General features: G+C 39.1%; 1 protein-coding gene across 4 annotated transcripts in view; it reads right to left on the bottom strand.

Annotated features, from left to right (window-relative positions):
* NPHP4 (nephrocystin 4) overlaps positions 1–16279 on the bottom strand; it is a 162430-nt gene that overhangs the window by 123222 nt on the left and 22929 nt on the right. The gene's annotated exons all lie outside the window — the stretch shown is intronic.

Raw genomic sequence — 16279 nt, 5'->3', positions numbered from 1 at the left:
TTAAGGTCCAAACACGGTTTTATAATTATTATCTCACTTGATCTTCACCAAAATCCTGGCAGGTTTATTACTACACCCATTTTGCCGATGAGGAAATCTAACATCACACATCCAGGAAAGACAGGAGGCGAATGGAGATTCCCAAATCCAGATCCAGGAGGCTCTTTGTAACACATCACCAATGGCCAGCAGGGACTAGAAATATTTCAATTTTGTCCCAAAGAATATTTTCCTCTAAATGTTGCTAAAAGTCATGAATTCCAGGCCGGGTCCAATGATCTTGTGGTGAAGAGAGCCATATGTACCCAGAGAGCAGACTGTGGAAACTGAGTGTGGTTCACAACATAACATTCTGACTCTGTTTGTTGTTTGCTTGTATTTTGTTTTCTTTCTCATTTTTTCCTGATATTTATAGAAATATGTATTGAAGAATTGTACATGTTTAACATATAATGGTTTAAACATATTATTCTCACTCTCTCTTGTTATTTGCTTACATTTTATTTTCTTTCTCAGTTTTTCTTTTCCTTCCTTCTTGATCTGATTTTTCTTGTGCAGCAAGATAATTGTATAAATATGTATCCATATATTGGATTTAACCTGTATTTCAACATATTTAACATGTATTGGACTACCTGCCAGCTGGGGGGGGGAAGATGGAGAAAATTTGGAACAAAAAGTTTTGTAAGGATCAATGTTGGAAAAATTACCCATGCATATGCTTTGCAAATAAAAAAATATAAAAAATATATAGATATATTGATTTACTTGCCAATTTGGGGGTGGGAGGGGGAGAAGGGAGAGAAAAAATCTGAAACACAAATTTTTGCAAGGGCAAATGTTGAAAATTATCTATGCATATGTTTTGAAAATAAACAGCTTTAATAATTAAAAAAAATAAAAGTCATGAATTCCTACTATATCCCTTTCCACAACCCTGTCCCAATTGCAAAAGAATAAAGGCAACCCATTAAATATATCAGCTTTCTTTTTTATGGGATATTTTGTCAGAACCCAGAAGGGTACAATGGGTTTCCCCATCAGAACAATACTTCATTCTCCTGTTGAAGCATTAGGTTTTTACTTGGAAAAAAAAAAAAATCCCACTGAAATATCCCAAGGCTCAACAAACACATTTCAAGGGGATAATTACAAGTGGAATTCTGTGATATATATCATTATCACATTAAAGAACATAATGGAAAGAGCACAGAGAGGTCCTTTATTCTAGTGACTTATGGCCAACAAGGATTATATAAAAAGCAATCCCCACATTCCCTTCCCACCATATATGTGTGTGCATGTGTGTGTGTGTGTGTGTGTGTGTGTGTATTCAAAATAACTTATTCAATTGCAAAGAAATTTATTGAAATAATTTAATGTACCCAACATTATGTGGCTCAGATTGTAAAAATTCCATTCTGAAATTCCAATATCATATGAATTTTATAAGATGCTATAAAACTGTACAAAAGTGAAAACATTAAATAATATTAATAGAAGACACAGTGTGGTTCAGGGAAGAGGAATATAGGGCTGAGATGAGAACTAATTCTCCCCCAAGCCATGTCACTGGCCAACTTTGTGACTTCTACTAAATTAATCTGGGCCTTGGTTTCTTCAAAATGAAAGGAGGTTAACCTACATCATCTCTCTGGAAGGTTCCTTCCAGCTCTATGATTCTATTTTTCTAGACTAATTAATTAAAAAGGCTTCTTCACATATAAAATGTTTTGCAAAGAGGGAAACAGACAGAGATAGACAGAGAACCATCTTGAAATTTATGTTATTAAATGAGGTTTTTCTAGAGAATGCAAGTTACTTTATCATTCCTGTGACGGGATCACTTTTGTTTCAAGTCGTCAGACAAGGAGGTACATCTCCCATCGTGTACTCTCTCCCCTCATCTGCCTGACAACCGCAGGGATGTCTGTATTTGAACAGACAGCGTGAGGCTGATGGAGATGTATCCACATTTTTGTTTTCTCATCTCTCGATGTGCACATTCCCACATGGGAATGAAAGTACCTTCATCCTGTTACAGCTTTTCTATTTCTCCAAATTAAATTTACTTCTTTTTATTTAAAACTAATAAATGTCACAGGCACAGAAGATGGAAACTTGGTTCAGCCGATTGGGTTTGCTAAACACCAGGGAAATCAGAGTCCACATGAGTGTCAGATGGAAGGTGGAGCTGCAGCGATAGAACCCGAACGTTCCATGGAGCACAAAGTCAATGCTGGAGGACAATGAGGCGGTCGGCGCAGCCCTCCCTGACTCAGCCCCCAATCGCCCCCAGAAGACGCTCACAAAGACAAAGATCCGGCAGGGACAGAGGCCAGCCTTCCTACCATTTGATTTAAACTTGGAATAATCCTTCTATTAACGAGTCATTACCATGGTGTCACTAAGAAAACGTTTACTGTAATCACAGACTGTCAGCAAGGGATAACAGAGAGACGCATTAAAACATCAGCCATGAGATATAAATCGTTATTCTATTATCTTTTATTGCAAAATGATGAAATAATGACCACTTACTGCTGACAGGTGGTTGGACTAAGAGAGAATTATGTTTCTGTTTCCAAAGGCTCAGGAACCGTTAAAGAGGCCCACTCGAAAGGTAAGCCAGTCATCATTGCACCTTTTATATTTATACCTCCGCATATCAGTTTTACAAACACCACATACTCTCCCTCCCGCAGTAAAACAAATGCAAACGCTCTAAACTCCAGATACGGAACAATAATAATCCCCTAGCCTAGAGGTCACCTTGAAATGGCTCCGTCAGAATGCTTGGGCCCAGCGGTTTTCAGCAACTCCAGATTTACGATTATATGTTTTTGCCTTTCATCGATGATAGAAAACAATTATTTTGCAACAAAAAACAAATTCCCTCCGTCATTTATCTCAAATGACCCCTCCATTAGATTTCATATTTAAAGATATATTCTGTAAATTTTGATGGCCAAGATTAAAAAAAATGCTAACGTGCACTGAAGATTAATCTGGTCCTAACATTTGGCTGATACTGTGAATCACAAGGACTATTCTGGCCCCGAAGGAAGATGGGACCCAGTGAAGCTGCTGGAAAATGTCTAGAAAGGTAGAAAGAGTTTTATTGACAAGGGAATTGGGTTCTGAATTTTCTGTCGGTTTGCATAAAACCTTACTTTAAAAAAAAAAAAAAGCTTTTCATGTACCTGAGTGCTGCTTTATTACTGAGAAAAACACTTCATCCTTTCAATAAACATTTATCAAGCATAAAAGCATATTGCATTTTGCTAAAGGATTTACAAGAACTTGGAAGACATGGCCCTGCAAGTTCACTATTTCAAAACTAGATAATAATCAAAACCATTTTGGGGAGTGTGTGTGTGTGTGTGTGTGTGTGTGTGTGTTTAGGAATGAACAATCTTTAATTACTATAATAACAAAATTCATCACAACAGTGAAGACTCAAAGGTAATACTTTAACTTCTATTTATTGTCTTTTTATTCCATTTACCTCGCGTCAAGGGAAATGCAAGTCCTAAAGACTCAAACCAGAGGGGTGTAATCTTTCATGCAAGTTTAGTTCACCCACTGTTAATGTTCACATTAACTGTATCCAACTAAGATAGGATTCCAGAAGGTGAACAAAAAATATAATTATTTATCAAGACAGCTTAGCAATAACTGTAAACAAGTGCTTGAGTCCAAGGCAGCTATGCTGGGAAAGTAATTAAATAAAATCAGAGAACAAATTTCTATTCATCAATTGGAATTACCCGATTAGAAAAATTCAAATCAAGCTCAGCAAATTATCTGCAAAGAGATGGCCACTTGTGACAGACTAGATGAGGCTTCTATTCACCCGGCTTTGTCACTTATCTGCATTTGACAGTTTTTCTCCATGACGGGATAAACAGATTAATAAATCATCTAAACATTCTCTGTCTTAATGCTTTCATCTTTAAAACACACTGACACCATTTAGCCCTCGCGCTGAGTTTTCATTATTCACCAAGACTGACAGAATCAAAATTGGGCTTCAGAATATGCGATCTGACTGAATGGCTCAACACATCTGTTCCTATAACTTCACTGGAGAGACGCCTGACCTCCTAAATGACATGTGTTCCTTTATCCACAGACAGGAGGGAGACAACGCCGGGGCTGCAAGGACAGGTAAAGGCTAAGCCGAAACCAAGGAGACTTCCTGCATAGAAGCTAACTTTGAAGCAAGACCCGAAAATATTCTTTGTACAGTCTCACTTTCTCTAATCAAGTCCCACACACAGATTTCCTTCGAGAAGGTGAGATCCCCTGACAGTGAGCACTGGGTTAGGGGTGCTGCTCATTAGCTTTGGTTGGAAGAGCACAGCTTTAGGGCTGGGGGGGATCCTAGAGATCAGCCAACTAGTCCAAAATTCGCCTTTTGCAAATACTAACCAGATGCTCCCAATAAGATTGGGAGACTTCCCCAAAGTTACACAGGCAATAAGGAGGCAAAGGGTCTTTTACTCCAAGTCCAGTAGCCTATGACCTTTAAGAAGTTGTACAAGCACTTTGGGTCTCAGTTTTCTCACCTGAAAAATGGGTTGCCTCCTCCCTCGCCACCTCATTATAATACAAAATAAGAAACAAAGTAGATGCCCACCAATCAGGAAATAGCTAAACAAACTGTGCTTCAGGAATGGAAAGGAACATTACTTTGTAGGAAGAAATGGCGACTGTGACCAATACAGAGAAGATCCCCAGGCACAGCAAGGGAAGCAAAGCCAAGAAAATGATACACACAATGACTACATAATGTAAGTAGAAAGAAACAGATTAAAATGTTGCAAAATTATAAAGATAAGCCAAACCCAATAACCTATGCATCCTCCCACTGATTGTAAGCTCTGTCAGGGCAAGGACATGGTCTCCTGTCTTTCTTTGGGTCCCCATCACTTAGCACAGGCCTGGCACACAGGAGACATTTAATCCAGTTTCACAGTCTGACAGAAAGGAGAAGATGCTCCCACTCTACTTCTTGGCAGAGATGGGAATCCACTAGAGCTATACATTACACATATTTTGGGGATTTTTTCAATGTGCTGATCAATTATGCTGATTTTTTCTTCCTTTTTTATCTTTAGAAAAACTTTGTATTTTATAACATTTATAATGTATTTGTATTATATCTATAATATATTCGTATCTGTAATATATGATAGTACTCTGTGAGGGAGTTGATAAAAGGATCCCGGGAAAAACTATGGTGATATCAAAAAACACATAAATAAAAACTTTTAAAAAATCAAATCAAGCTAATCAGCACATAGGAAAATACTAGTAATACCATTAAAGTAGCATATAAACAAATGGGGCTATCACCATCAACCTATAAATAGTGAACTCTGCCCATGCAGAAATCTCTTGTGGTGAATGCTCAGCCAGAATCCCAAATTCAGTAGCTATTCTTCTGAGTTCAGGTCTTACCAACCACAGAATCATGGAATTGTAGAGCCACGTACCACCTCAGAGATCTACTCTAACTCACCCCCTCCTATATCATAGAACCCATCAGCCCATTGCTGGAGTTACAGGCCTTCACAGATCTACCCTTAAGTGATAGGTCCATTTATTGGTGTGTTAAGGGAAGATCAAGTAGTTTGACTGGAGACATCCATGGTGAGCAGGAGCCAAAGACAACCAGGAAAAAATACTGGAGCAGCCCATTCAGCTGTCCCCTTTTTCTCTTCCCAGCCAGCCTAGGAAACTCTCCCAACAGGCTGGGTCTAACACTTCCCAAGAAGGCCTGGGAAGGGCCAAGAAAGAAATATAAGTTGCCAGGGAGTCTCAGATCAGATCAGATCAGATCATTCCTCAATGGACTAGTAAGAGATTTCTCCCAGGACATGGCACATGGTTACATCAAGTCTTCAGAGACTTTTTGCTTCAGCTCAGCTTGCTTAGCTCAGAGGGATCCTGAACATCAGAGCATTTCAAATATTTTAAAGGAAGGAGGAAAGTTCCTAGTTGGGTAAAATGTAATTGGTTTCAAATCCCTGAAGTCATAGGTAGGACACACAAAACAGCTAGGAAACTGAAATTTTCTATCCTGGAATAAAAGATTCTAGATATGGGGGTTTCAGAAAAGGGATAGGATAAGGGATTATCAGGCAGGAAGAATGGACATGATTAGGGAAGACACCGTCCATTAAAATTAAAGGTTTTACTGGGACACTAATGCATTATTGGTGGAGTCGTGAAATGATCTAACCATTCTGGAAGGCAATTTGAAACTATATCCAAAGGGCTATAAAACTCTGCATATTCCTTGATCCAGCAGTGTCACTCTTATGTCTATATCCGAAAGAGATCATAAAAGAGGGAAAAGAGCCTATATGCGCAAAAATATTTGTAGCAGCTCTTTTTGTGATAGCAAGGAACTGGAAATTGTGTGGATGCCCATCAGTTAGGAATGGCTAAATAAGTTATGGTATATGAAAGTAATGGAAAACTTTTGTTCTATAAAAAATAATCTACAAGCTGATTTCAGAAAGATCTGAAAAGACTTACATGAATTGATGCTAAGTGAAGTGAGTAGGACCAACAGAACATTGTACACAGTAACAATAAGATTATATGATGATCAACTGTGATATACTTGGCTTTTTTCAATAATGAAGTGATTCAAAACAATTCCAATAGCCTTGGGATGGAAAGTGCCATCTGCATTCGGAGAGAGAACTACGGAGTCTGAATATAAATCGAAGCATACTATTTTCACCTTTTTTGCTGTTATTGTCATTGTTCTTATTGTTTGCTTGATTTTTCTTCTTTCTCGTTTTTTTTTTCTATTTTGAACTGCTTTTTCTTGCTCAGCATGGCAAATATGGAAATATGTTTAGGAAAATAGCACATGTTTAATCTATACCAGATTGTCTGCTGTCTTGGGGAAGGGAGAGAAGAGAGTAGGAAGAGGGAGAAAAATTTGGAGCATGAGATTTTGCAAAGGTAAATATTGAAAACTATCTTTTCATGTATTTGGAAAAATAAAGTAATATTAAAATAATAATAACAATAAACTAAAGATTTTAATCATACACTACAGTACTCTACAGTGATAAAGTTTAAACGAGATTTAAGAGGACTCAGAAAATACTGATTAATATACCATTAATTAGCTGTGAATCTGTAACATTCTTACTATTATTGACCATTCCATTTCATCAATGTGAGAGAACAGATTTGATCAAACCCCAATTCCTGAATACATCTCAGAGCAAAACAATCTTTCTTCTTCTTCCAGAAACATCAAACTTGTTGTTGGTGAACAGTGGATGAGTAAAGCTGTTACTGTACCAGAGCAACAGCAAAAGAACAAGATTTGCATAAAAAGGTAAAGCTCAGGACAGACAAATGACTCCTAATCTTTCCCTGAAGGGGAAGTTCCCATCTCCCAGATAAGAGGGATACAGAAGGCACTACTCCTCCATGAACTGAAACCAGATTTCTATTCTTGCAGTTGTATTTCTCAGACCCCCAAAGCATTACAGAGGCAGCATAATGTAGCTCTCCTGGTGTAGAGGGTTAACAATTCTGTCTAGGACTATACTCTGAATAGTCAAGTCAATGGCAAGGACATTTAGAGATTCCATTCAGATGACACTGATACCCCTTGACAGCATCTACTTCTCATCAGGCAAATTGCAGTGCTCTCATTACTCTAAGGAGTAAGAAGCATTCAAGAATTAGTTTCTTATCTCCTTGGTTACGGGAAGCAAAAACAACCACATTAACTTCCATGACAGAGAAGACTCCAGAGGAGGCCGACTATAGGGCTCTAGCAACATCTGGTGGTTGAGGATGGACTCTGGCTAAGAGGAAAGCCCCATGCTCTGGATTGTGGAAGAATGAATGAGAATTCTTGACCAGTTATTTTCACAAAATAAAAAAAGGGGAAGGGAGGGAGAATAAACTCTGATAATAAGAGTCAGAAGCATACCTGGTTAAGGGAATGAATTTAACCAAAAATTATTTCTCTCTCAAAATTAAAACTCAGCAATTGCACTAGATCTAGGCCTCCAGAATTTTTTTTTAATTTTTCAATAGTATTTTACTTTTCCAATTACATATATAATTTCAACATTCATTACTGTATTTACTACTAATTTGTGTTCCAATTTTTTCTCCCTCCTTCTCTTGCCTCCCCATAAGAAAGCAAGCAATCTGATATGTGTTTAATATATACAATTCTTTTAAACACATTTCTGTATTTGTTAAAATGTATAAGAATAAGGGAAAACACCACAAGAAACAAACAAACAAAATGTGGAAAATACTATGTTTCGATCCATACTAAGCCTTCATAGTTCTCTCTCTAGCTGCAAATGGCATTTTCCATCCCAAGTCTACTGGAATTGTCTTGAATCATCTCGTTGTTGAAAAGAGCCACAACCATCACAGTTACTCGTCATATAATCTTGTCATTACTTGTATACAATGTTCTAGTTCTGTTCAATTCATTCAGCATCAGTTCATGTAAGTCTTCAGGATTATTTTTAAATACATATATACACATAGATGTCTGTATATGTGTATATAAATATATATGTGTGTATGTGTGTGTTATGTGTGGTATATGTAAATGCACAGAGAGAGAGAGAGAAATACACACACATATAACACAATAGAATGAAATATTAAGTGACTGCAAAGAATGGAAAGGTAATACTTCTCCTCAGAGGGGGACTTTCTGTATGCTGAGTATTGAATCCCAGAACTTCTGAGCTGTAAAAGCCAAGAAAGGTAATCTAGGCCCCAAAAACAGCTGTAGGATTGAACACAAAAATTTGGGGGCACACAGAGAAACACGACCCACTGGACAAAAAGATGATTTAGTCTACAAGAGATTTATTCTACAAGCTCATGCTCAAGTTAAGACCACTTTGAAAAGGACAGAAAAGCAGTATACAAATAAAATAAAAATTTGTCCTCGGAACTACAGTCTATCATTCTGGTGTAATTCAGTAACCAAAAAATGAAGCATTTTAGAATGAGACTGATCAATTAATACATTCCTGAGCCAGACATGTCTTGTAATGCCAAATAGAGTCAAATTTTGCTCATAATAATAACAATCTGCATCTCCTTTTCAGTAAGTTGCCAAGTTTTCAAAGTGTTTTCTTGGGCAATATCTCATCTAATCTCACTACAAGCATAACAGTACACTGGGAAGTACCCATTGGCTCTGAAGCTTGGAGCTACCACTTATGTCCTCTGTGACCTTGAACAAATGATTTCATTTTGCTGGGTCTCAGGTTCCTCCTCTCTAAAATTAAAGGGAGGCAGAGATTCCAAACATGGCTACCATGTAAGGACCCTCTGTCCACTGGACTCTCTGTCCAGTGCCCTCCTTATCTCTACCTTCACCTATACTTTAACCTTGCTTAACCAATAATAAACCTCTTTTATCAATCTAGCTCTCCGGGCCAATAAATGCACTTCTGGGGTCTCCGGATCCGAGGCCGGCACACCAAGACTACAGGCTGAAGAGGTCGCACTGTGGATGTGTCCAAGAAGAAATAAATATATTCATTGGCCTTGTCTATTAATAAATAGTTTATATCAAAAAATTAAAATAAATTAAATTAAAGGGATTGGACTAAATCTACATTTATTAAACATTTACAGGTGAGTTATAAAAAGCCAAAATAAACACCCCCAACCCTCAAGACCATCATATTCTCTTGGGAGTTCCCACATGCAAACCCTTGATATCTGGTTTAGACTGTTTTTGCTTTTACTGATTATATGCTAAAGACAAATTTATGTATATTTAAATATGTGTGTATATGTATGTATATTACATATATACATGTATCTAATCATAGTATAAATACATATATACACACATGTATATGCTTCTGTATACATACATATAATTATATGATCATAACTTCAGAGCTGGAAGGGACCTTAGTCCAATACGTATCCCTACACATGCACATGATATGCATGCTATGATGCACAGATGCAATGCATAATATCCTGAAGACCGGTTCCACCTCTGACACACACTGGCTGTATGGTCTTGGACAAATCACTTAAGCTATAAGTTTAAGAATAGTTACTGATTTGCATTGGAAGTAAAAAAAACTCCTTCTTGATGATAGAGGCACAGATGTCATAGATATATATCACCCCCACACACATATACATATATATAAACTCCCTCTTCCTATAGATTATATGTATATTATATATTTGATATTATATTATAATATATATTATATAGTTGATGTCCTTTAGATTCTCTCTCTGTGTCTCTCTTTCTCTCTCTCTCTCTCTCTGTCACACACACACACATCCCTCTGGAACCATCTATTCCAAGCCAGACACTTCCAATTTTCTAACTGACTAGTAGTGACTCCCTAACTTGTGACCTCAGAGGATAAAAACACATATCCTCTAAACTTCCTTGTCCTCAATTTACATTTCAATGACTGCTAATTCCATGAGAAAGACAGGCTGCTCTTCTTATACCCATATTACAGATGAGGAAAGTGAGGTCCAAAGGACTCACTAAAAGTCACACCACTAGTGCCCAGGTAAAGCAGAGACCAAGACACCTGTCTATGTATTTTATACCACCAATCTAATTGCACAGCTAAATTTGTAATTAGCAGAACCAACAAAAGTAGAGATCTTAACCAAGTTCCAGGGCCCGTAAAAAGAGGGGACACTTGCACTGCTATGTCCACACTTACGGAGGCAGGGTGATTACTCAGCACAATGTCATTCCTGCCTAAAAGTCTGTTTTAAGCTCCCGTGTGCGCGTGTCTATGTGTGTGTGTCTGTGTCTGATGGGCTGGGGGAATAAATCTCGTTAGAGGACTAAACTTGTACCAAACCTATTTTTATGAATTACAAATCTCAAGGTAATGAGCTGAAAGCTGGGCTGGCAAGACCGGGTCAATTTCTCCTGGAGACTGAAATCGACTTTCTGTGCTCTGCTGCCCCCTGCTGCCTGCCTGCAGAACATCCTCGGCAGAAAGACTACCCAGGGACTCTCCTTGCTCTCCTCCTTAGCCCCTCTCCCCCAGGGCTGGGCCTTCAGACCGCCTGAACTCTGTCCTGCTCCGGATGACATCCCCCAAAAGTCTCTACACCGCTCAAGTTCAGGGAGTGGGGAGCGGCCTTGGGTTCCCACTAGGTTCTGAACCAAGAAGTCCAATCACACATAATAGAGATCGACAAAACGGAAGCAGCTTCCGAAATTCCCTTCAAGTTCTTTCCGCCAGCTTGTGGCCCCCATCTCCTTCATCCTACTGATCCTGAATGCTGTTAGAACTATCCTAAGACTTACATATATTTTTAACCACGTTTAACATATATTGGATCACTTGCCATCTTGGGGAGAGGGTGGGGGAAAGGGGAAAAATTGGGACACAAGGTTTTGCAAGGGTCAATGGTGAAAAATTATCCTTGCATATGTTTTGAAAATAAAAAAGCTTCAATTAAAAAAAATGGAAGAAAAAAAAAAGCAGTATCCTAAGAGGGAAGACATCAACTCCACAATTTAAAACATTTCCTGTAATTGGACATTAATTCAGTAGAGAGAGAAGAGAAAAACTATGTTGGATAAAACATCCAAATGAAATGGAATAACTGGCCCCTGAACATGGGTAATCACTGAGTGATGAATTAAAGAACAGTCCAGATGTGGCAACAGTTTGGCGTCACCCAAGTTTTCAGCATGTAGTAAGAGATTCCAATGGTCTACCAGGAATTAAATGATACTGATATTGTTGTTCAGTTGTTTTTTCCCCAGTCATGTCCAACTCTTCGTAATTCCATTTGAGATCTTCTTGGCTAACTCATTTTACAGATGAGGAAATTGAGGCAAAGAAGGTTAAGGGACTCACCCAGGGTCACCTAGCCAGTAAGTGTCTGAGGCAGGCTTTGAAGTCAAGAGCAGTCCTCTGTTCACTGGATCACTACAGGAAGTAGTATGGTAAAGTAGAACAGACATCAGGTCTGGCTTTAGAGAGAAAATCTGGACTCTAATGTCCCCTCTATCACTTGGGACCTGTGTGACCTTGAATAAATCATTTGACCTCACCAGAACAAGTTTTGTTATCTATGAATTGAAGGGATTAGACTAGAGAACACCTAAATTTTTTTTAGTCATTAATCTATGAATAAATAATACTATAAACTCACCTAAAAATTTTACTTAACTTGTTTGGGGAGTGGGGGGTACAGCTTTCATCCTCTGACATACTGTGGAAAATTTTAAAACTGAACAACATGGAGAAGTCCTAGATGGTAAGGGTGAAAAGTAGAACTAAATTGTGTGTTTTCTGCTTTTACTCTACACACATGAGAAAGAAATTATCATTTGGAACATCCCAATTCTATCTTACCAAACTGCAAAGGTGGGGGAGAATTTATGGTAAGGTAAGGCTATTAGCAATGTATCACAAGAGCGAGAGAAATGTATGAGAATGCTGCTTTTGCTGGGCTATCTCAGGTGAAAAAGGGACTTGTCACACACTGGAGGCGTATTCAGAAAGTTATCAGTAGACCTGCATATCAATTACAGGATTAAATCCTCTTTCACTGCAAGAGCAGCAAAACTGACCTTCAGTGTCAGCTAGATGCCTGGCCTCCTGAACACCAAAAACAGTCTGAATCTCCATAACCTATCTCAATTCCTTTTCCTGCTCTTTCACAGCCTGAGTCTCCATGATCTATCCCAATTCCTTTTCCTGCTCTTTCACAGCCTGAGTCTCCATGATCTATCCCAATTCCTTTTCCTGCTCTTTTACAGCCTGAGTCTCCATGATCTATCTCAATTCCTTTTCCTGCTCTTTCACAGCCTGCGTCTCCATCATCTATCCCAATTCCTTTTCCTGCTCTTTTACAGCCTGAATCTCCATCATCTATCTCAATTCCTTTTCCTGCTCTTTTACAGCCTGATCTCAATTCCTTTTCCTGCTCTTTTACAGTGTGAGTCTCCATGACCTATCTCAATTCCTTTTCCTACTCTTTTATAGCCTGAGTCTCCATGATCTATTTCAATTCCTTTTCCTGCTCTTTCACAGCCTGCGTCTCCATCATCTATCTCAATTCCTTTTCCTGCTCTTTCACAGCCTGAGTCTCCATGATCTATCTCAATTCCTTTTCCTGCTCTTTCACAGCCTGAGTCTCCATGATTTATCCCAATTCCTTTTCCCGCTCTTTCACAGCCTGAGTCTCCATGATCTATCCCAATTCCTTTTCCCGCTCTTTTACAGCCTGAGTCTCCATGACCTATCTCAATTCCTTTTCCGCTCTTTTACAGCCTGAGTCTCCATGATCTATCTCAATTCCTTTTCCCGCTCTTTTACAGCCTGAGTCTCCATGATCTATCTCAATTCCTTTTCCTGCTCTTTTACAGCCCGAGTCTCCATGATCTATCTCAATTCCTTTTCCTGTTCTTTTACAGCCTGAGTCTCCATCATCTATCTCGATTCCTTTTCCTGTTCTTTTACAGCCTGAGTCTCCATGATCTATCTCAATTCCTTTTCCTGCTCTTTTACAGTGTGAGTCTCCATGATCTATCTCAATTCCTTTTCCTGCTCTTTTACAGCCTGCGTCTCCATGATCTATCTCAACTCCTTTTCCTGCTCTTTTACAGTGTGAGTCTCCATGATCTATCTCAATTCCTTTTCCTGCTCTTTTACAGCCTGCGTCTCCACGATCTATCTCAATTCCTTTTCCTGTTCTTTTACAGCCTGCGTCTCCATGATCTATCTCAATTCCTTTTCCTGTTCTTTTACAGCCTGAGTCTCCATCATCTATCTCGATTCCTTTTCCTGCTCTTTTACAGCCTGAGTCTCCATGATCTATCTCAATTCCTTTTCCTGCTCTTTTATAGTGTGAGTCTCTATGATCTATCTCAATTCCTTTTCCTGCTCTTTTACAGCCTGCGTCTCCATGATCTATCTCAATTCCTTTTCCTGCTCTTTCACAGCCTGAGTCTCCATGATCTATCTCAATTCCTTTTCCTGCTCTTTCACAGCCTGAGTCTCCATGATCTATCTCAATTCCTTTTCCTGCTCTTTCACAGCCTGTGTCTCCATGATCCATCTCAATTCCTTTTCCTGCTCTTTCACAGCCTGCGTCTCCATGATCTATCTCAACTCCTTTTCCTGCTCTTTTACAGTGTGAATCTCCATGATCTATCTCAATTCCTTTTCCTGTTCTTTTACAGCCTGCGTCTCCATGATCTATCTCAATTCCTTTTCCTGTTCTTTTACAGCCTGAGTCTCCATCATCTATCTCAATTCCTTTTCCTGCTCTTTTACAGCCTGAGTCTCCATGATCTATCTCAATTCCTTTTCCTGCTCTTTTACAGTGTGAGTCTCCATGATCTATCTCAATTCCTTTTCCTGCTCTTTTACAGCCTGAGTCTCATGATCTATCTCAATTCCTTTTCCTGCTCTTTCACAGCCTGAGTCTCCATGATCTATCTCAATTCCTTTTCCTGCTCTTTCACAGCCTGAGTCTCCATGATTTATCCCAATTCCTTTTCCCGCTCTTTCACAGCCTGAGTCTCCATGATCTATCCCAATTCCTTTTCCCGCTCTTTTACAGCTGAGTCTCCATGACCTATCTCAATTCCTTTTCCCGCTCTTTTACAGCCTGAGTCTCCATGATCTATCTCAATTCCTTTTCCCGCTCTTTTACAGCCTGAGTCTCCATGATCTATCTCAATTCCTTTTCCTGCTCTTTTACAGCCGAGTCTCCATGATCTATCTCAATTCCTTTTCTGTTCTTTTACAGCCTGAGTCTCCATCATCTATCTCGATTCCTTTTCCTGCTCTTTTACAGCCTGAGTCTCCATGATCTATCTCAATTCCTTTTCCTGCTCTTTTACAGTGTGAGTCTCCATGATCTATCTCAATTCCTTTTCCTGCTCTTTTACAGCCTGCGTCTCCATGATCTATCTCAACTCCTTTTCCTGCTCTTTTACAGTGTGAGTCTCCATGATCTATCCCAATTCCTTTTCCCGCTCTTTCACAGCCTGAGTCTCCATGATCTATCCCAATTCCTTTTCCCGCTCTTTTACAGCCTGAGTCTCCATGACCTATCTCAATTCCTTTTCCCGCTCTTTTACAGCCTGAGTCTCCATGATCTATCTCAATTCCTTTTCCCGCTCTTTTACAGCTGAGTCTCCATGATCTATCTCAATTCCTTTTCCTGCTCTTTTACAGCCCGAGTCTCCATGATCTATCTCAATTCCTTTTCCTGTTCTTTTACAGCCTGAGTCTCCATCATCTATCTCGATTCCTTTTCCTGCTCTTTTACAGCCTGAGTCTCCATGATCTATCTCAATTCCTTTTCCTGCTCTTTTACAGTGTGAGTCTCCATGATCTATCTCAATTCCTTTTCCTGCTCTTTTACAGCCTGCATCTCCATGATCTATCTCAATTCCTTTTCTGCTCTTTTACAGTGTGAGTCTCCATGATCTATCTCAATTCCTTTTCCTGCTCTTTTACAGCCTGCGTCTCCACGATCTATCTCAATTCCTTTTCCTGTTCTTTTACAGCCTGCGTCTCCATGATCTATCTCAATTCCTTTTCCTGTTCTTTTACAGCCTGAGTCTCCATCATCTATCTCGATTCCTTTTCCTGCTCTTTTACAGCCTGAGTCTCCATGATCTATCTCAATTCCTTTTCCTGCTCTTTTATAGTGTGAGTCTCCATGATCTATCTCAATTCCTTTTCCTGCTCTTTTACAGCCTGCGTCTCCATGATCTATCTCAATTCCTTTTCCTGCTCTTTCACAGCCTGAGTCTCCATGATCTATCCCAATTCCTTTTCCTGCTCTTTCACAGCCTGAGTCTCCATGATCTATCCCAATTCCTTTTCTTGCTCTTTCACAGCCTGAGTCTCCATGATCTATCTCAATTCCTTTTCTTGCTCTTTCACAGCCTGAGTCTCCATGATCTATCTCAATTCCTTTTCCTGCTCTTTTACAGTGTGAATCTCCATGATCTATCTCAATTCCTTTTCCTGCTCTTTTACAGCCTGAGTCTCCATGACCTATCTCAATTCCTTTTCCTGTTCTTTTACAGCCTGAGTCTCCATCATCTATCTCAATTCCTTTTCCTGCTCTTTTACAGCCTGAGTCTCCATGATCTATCTCAATTCCTTTTCCTGCTCTTTTACAGTGTGAGTCTCCATGATCTATCTCAATTCCTTTTCCTGCTCTTTTACAGTGTGAGTCTCCATGATCTATCTCAATTCCTTTTCCT

Source organism: Antechinus flavipes, chromosome 3, assembly GCF_016432865.1.
Source record: "Antechinus flavipes isolate AdamAnt ecotype Samford, QLD, Australia chromosome 3, AdamAnt_v2, whole genome shotgun sequence".
In the NCBI taxonomy this organism is placed as follows: domain Eukaryota; kingdom Metazoa; phylum Chordata; class Mammalia; order Dasyuromorphia; family Dasyuridae; genus Antechinus; species Antechinus flavipes.
The sequence above is the reverse complement of the archived record's forward strand: the minus strand, read 5'-3'. Positions and strand labels throughout refer to the sequence as shown.